Source organism: Eurosta solidaginis, chromosome 5, assembly GCF_040869045.1.
Source record: "Eurosta solidaginis isolate ZX-2024a chromosome 5, ASM4086904v1, whole genome shotgun sequence".
Taxonomy (NCBI): Eukaryota; Metazoa; Arthropoda; class Insecta; order Diptera; family Tephritidae; genus Eurosta; species Eurosta solidaginis.
The window spans coordinates 88,960,300-88,966,137 of NC_090323.1; positions in this window are offsets into that span (position 1 = coordinate 88,960,300).

The window sequence follows — 5,838 nt, forward strand, 5'->3', positions numbered from 1 at the left end:
CGGAATGTGTAAGTAGTCCATATTCAACTCTTTAAATTCGAAAAATTTTTTTTTTTTGATACGTTAACCGATGCTTTTCAAAAACAGAACATTTTTTTTTTAGCCCAAAATGGCACAAAAAATAAAGTGGAAATAGCATAGGAATCAAATCTTAATTACTTTGTAGAATTAATTAAACAAAAGAAAATAAAAGTGTACTTACCTATTAATGTGAAAAAATAAAATTAAAAAATTTTTTTAAGGAAAAATTTTAAATATGTAAATTAGAAATGAAACAATACTAAAGTAAAACAAAAATTACAATTTTAGAATAATATTGTTAAAATACCTATTAAATAAATAAGGTAACTTTATTAAAAACCAATGAAGTTCAAGAGTAAAATGAATGTTTGAATAAAGATTAAAATTAAAGCGTAAATTAGCAAATTTTTTTTTCCTAAGGAATCAGCAATAATTTTTTTCTTGAATTTCCTCTTTCAATCGAAATGTCTTGGTGGACAAAAATAGCCCAAGGCATAATGAATTCGGCAAAGAAACCTCTGAAGAAGAAAAAGTTGACAACAAATTACTAAAATATGAGCCACAAGCCCAAGTGGACACAAAAACTACATACATTTGACTAGGTGCTTTAATATGCACGATAGGGCTATTAATAATAGCGATAGCCGCTATTCTTAAAAACTATATGAAATTTAAATATAGGCAATTGAATAACGTGCAACAGCGCATCTAAAATTTTTTTTTCTTCTACCAAATTTCCAAACTCAAACTGAGGAAGAGCAATAAACAATTCAATTAAAATCTCAAATAGTAAGTCTCAAAATGTCACAATCGACAGCAAATCCAAAATTCGCATAATTCCTTCGATTGCTTCTGACAAAAATAGTCATGAAGCAATAGGAAATTCTGGACAGTGGAAATAAGCAAAACCTAAAAAAAAAATAATACAAAAATTTTACAAACCAGTCAACAAAAAAATAATGAAGAACAGTCACAAAGAAAACATATAGAAATAAATGTGAAGCGCTATATAAGTTTTCATCTTAGGATAGAAAAATAGTAGCGTAGACAATTTTCAAGCGACCAGATTGTTGAGGAAGTTATTGACTTAGGACAATATTCGACCAGGCATAAAAGAAATGCCGGCAATCCAGGACTTGAAATTTATAAGGAAAAACACAGTTGTCCTGAGGGACAAATTGGTGACTAAGAATTGAATATTTACTGCAGTAGACGAATTTATAAAGTATTAATTGGTACTCAAGTTCTCTAAGATCAAATAATTGCACTAACCAAAGAGGTTGTGCATGTGAAAATCCCTGTATAAAAATAAAAATTATTCTTCATAAAAGTCATGACGATTCCGTCTTGATGGCCGCCGCAGAAATCGCATGACAAATAAGATCAAATAAATTGCTGGAAAATAGGGAATTATCGAAAATATAAAAAGAACATTTAAAGATATGAAAAATGTTTGCATCCAATGTACCTTCCACTTATCCATTAATAGAACTACTACCAATACATAACTACCCCGCTCTTCCGTCGGCAACCCTTCTATTGCCCTTCTAATGTCAAGTGAAAAAAAAAACAAAATTTTTTTTTCTCTCAGTTTCATATTTGTATATAAATATTAGAAAATACTTTCTAGAAGACAAGCGGATTTTAAGTGGGTGCACACATTTAAAGCCGACTGTGTAATAAGTATAAGTAAATAAATAAAAAAAACCACTTAAAACAAAACATTTCTCATAGTCGTAAGCACTCAACCACAAACCAAAACACAAAATTTTGCTCACAGAAAAAATATAGTCAAAATTACTCATTATAGCAAATATACGAAAACACAAAAAAAAATATAGCAAAAGTCAGCTTATTATGAAAAAGCGAGCATGAGCATAACGGGCATGGTATGTAAAGCAAATGCAAACGAATAAAAGCAAAAAGAAAACATATAAACTTATAATACCAAGTTACTACTATGACATAAATTACAACTGAATGCAAAAAATTATTTGGTAACACCAAGTAAGTTGACTGGGTCATTCAACGAAAAATGAAACAACACGGCACACTTATCACAGTGACATTGGAGTGACCGTCTATAATTAAGCATAAAATTATATACGCTCACTTAAAAGGCCGATGGTGTAGTATCGCGTGGAATTCACCCCATTTCAAACACGCTTAACATTACAAACGCTCGTTCATTGACACAGGTAACTACCATAAGTTCATTCGCTTTCACAAAGTCACCTAATGCATTTATGCGTCATACCAAACTTCTCAAGCGGGAATCATATTGACAGTATGTAGGTCACTATTGAGTCATGCACCTTTAGTATGTAAATATTAATGTAAGTATGTATATATGCATAGGTTAAGAAGTTCTGTATAAATAGTAATGAATTTCTTTAATAAAATGATTACTGATCAGACTTCCAAAGTCTAAACACTCTTTTATCAATTTGTCACATTACAGTATCTTATTATGTCACCCTCCATAAACAGAATTTCACCTTCTGCTAGGGTCCATAAAGACCTCATATCTCCTTCGCAGAGATGCACTAAGGCAGAAAAATTTCCTGCCTCAGTATCGGATAAATCTACATCCGGTACAAGGTCGGGAATGTAGTAGAAATCCGACTGCAGTCGCAGGTAATGCGCCAGCCCTTCTGTGATCTCATCAAGCAGCTCTTGACGCTGCTGTTGATTCTTTACAATTAGGCGCCCTCGCGCAAAATCATTAAGAGGGAGAGTATCCCTCTCAATGTGTGCATTAATCATCATTTTTTAGATTTTACACGTAAATCAATCTTAAGTAGAGCTGAGCTGAAATTTTATAGTAGCAGAATGGAACAATAAAGTACTTTGCGAAATTTTTTTTGTGTGTGATAAGAAAAAGTGTGGTTAGCAATGTGTAATCTACTTGTCTCATGCCTTTATAGTGGTGCGGTTCCATAAAATTACTATTCTTTTTATCATTTTCACTTTTAACTAGTGGAACTCCTAGAAAATTTTAAAAGGAGGCAACATATGGAGAATTTGAAGTCAAAGCATTAGTCTTTATCATGGAATTGTGGTTTCTTTATCACACAGTTTTGCGGTTTTTGCTTTTTATTTTAATAAAACATGTTCTTACACTGATTGCGACCATTTGACAGCATATAAATTATAAAAAAATTTTCAAATATGGAGACTCACCATTTTACCATCTTATTAGGTTGTAAGTTTGTATGTAAATAGTGACACATATGTATGTACAAGAGAAAAACTTAAGCTACGCTGAATCTTAACCGTACAACTTTGAAACATATTTACATGTATATAAGTAAATAAATCCACATGCTGTATTGCATTTAATTAAATTGGTTATCAGATTTTCCGTAAGTATAAAACATAGAACACCGATCACTTCCCATTTAGTTGAGCTTTACAACAATTCTAAAACTAGCTTCCCGTTCAGTTGAACTTTAGCCTGCGCTTCAAAAATCGGAGAAGAAAAAACAAAAAACAGAAGTTTTTATTAAGATTTAGATCTCGAGTCGACAAAAGCATCAAAAAAGGAACCAATGTTTGTAAAACATAATGTAAAAACTCTAGAAAAAAGAAAATAAAAAAATAGTATGCCTTCATTTGTGTGCGAGTATTGTAACAAAGAATTTAAATATGATCGCAGTTTAAGACGACATATTAAAAACTATCATGTGAAAGAAGTGAGTTGCAATGTATGCAAACGAAAGTTTAATGACATTCAAATGTTGTTAACATATAAACGTTTACAACATATACCTAACGCAGATGAAACTATTTATTGTGATGTTTGTGCAATTAATATCGCAAAAAACTGTGGTCATATTACATACGGACTAATATACACGAAGAAAATTCAAGAAAGAGATAGTGGTTGGTCACTAATTGAGATTTCACATCTAGAAGCAAATATAAATAAATATGAGCTTACTAACGGCTCAAAATATATCCCTTTACCACCAACAATTCAGAACAAACATTCGTGTGTAAATATTCAAAACACAGATGAATAATCTTTCAAGTGAGCAATTATATGAGCTCTATATCCTAGACGTTGTCGCACAAATAGATGTTCATCATATGAAGTTTATGATATAAAAGCAGATGTGATAGAACTGCGAAACAATATTACAATCAACTTCCAAAATCTAAATTTTCCACTTGCGGCTAAACAAATCAAAATATTTGAAGAAAACAATCCTGGCATTAGTGTCAACGTTTTCGGTCTGGATAATACCACTATAGTGGGTCCATATTATTTTACAAAAGAGGAACGAGAACATAATATAAATTTATTGTTGTTAGAGGACATTAACAACATCCATTACGTTTGGATAAAGAACATTTCGAGGTAAGACACTAAGAAAAACTCTTAAATCAACCAAAATTCATTAAAAGAGCTTTTATTTTTATATAATTTCGGACTAATATGTAGGCAATTAACAAAATGTAAATGGAAAGTGTTCGCATGCAACACATGTTTAATGCACTTCCATACAAACGACGCTTTAGCATACCACAAGGATCATTGCAATAAAATAGTAACAGAGATGTCTTCGGAAAATGATAAAGTATTAAACTTTAGTAATTTTAAAAAACAATTGCATGTGCCCTTTATTATTTATGCAGACTTTGAGTGTATTCTAGAACCTATAGATATTCCAAATTCTTGCAAAGTTAAATCAGTTCAAAAACATATTCCTTACTAAATCAAATGTTCTTATGACAACAGTTTAGACAGTTTTAGAATATATAGTGGTGAGGATTGTACAAACCATTTTTTCAAAAATTTAATTGAAGATGTTTTGAAAATCTATGATATTATAAGTAAAAAAATATCGATGATCCCTTTAACTCCCTCAATTTCATAAAGAATGACAGAGTTGCAGATCATTGTCATTTAACTGGTTAATATAGAGATCCTGATCATAACAAATGCAACGTAGAATATCAAATTTTCCGCTTCGTGCCAATATTATTTCATAATCTTTCGTCCTACGACTGTCATTTGTTTGTTAGAGAACTTTCGACAACACAAGGTGACATTAAAGTTATTGTCTTAAATAAAGAGTTATATATATCCATATCTATGAGAATATATATAACTGAAAAAGATTCTATCGAACTTCGTTTTTTGGATTCATACAGATTTATGCCATCTAGCTTACAAAGTTTAGCAAGTTACTTAACCGATGAAGATTTACATATTGTAAAATCAGTTTATAAAAATAATGATGAATTTACATTAATGAAGCGTAAAGGTGTATTTCCTTATGAACTCGATAGACCGTTTAAAAGAAACAGAACTAACTACCTGCTCGTTAATTTTTCTTTAAAAAATTAAATAATGAATCGTGTAGTGCAGCTGATTACGAACATGCTCAAAAAGTGTGTAATATATTCAAATGCAAAAACTTGATGGTTTATTTATTGTTATATCTGAAAGTAGATGTCTTACTATTATGTGACATTTTCGAAAATTTTAGAAAAGTATGAAAAGATATCTATAACTTAGATCCATTTCAATATTATACCACCCCAGGTTTATCTTGGGATGCTATGTTGAAGACAACAAAAATAAATTTAGAACTAATAACCGATAATAATATGTATAGTTTTATAAAGCGGGGTATCAGAGGAGGAATTGTTCCGTGCAGTAAGCGATATTCAATAGCAAATAATAAATATATGAGTGATTATGACTGTAATAAAGAATCAAATTATCTCATTTATTTAGATGTAAACAATTTTTATGGTTTTGCTATGTCACAATATCTTCCATTCAGAAAATTTGAATGGGTTGAA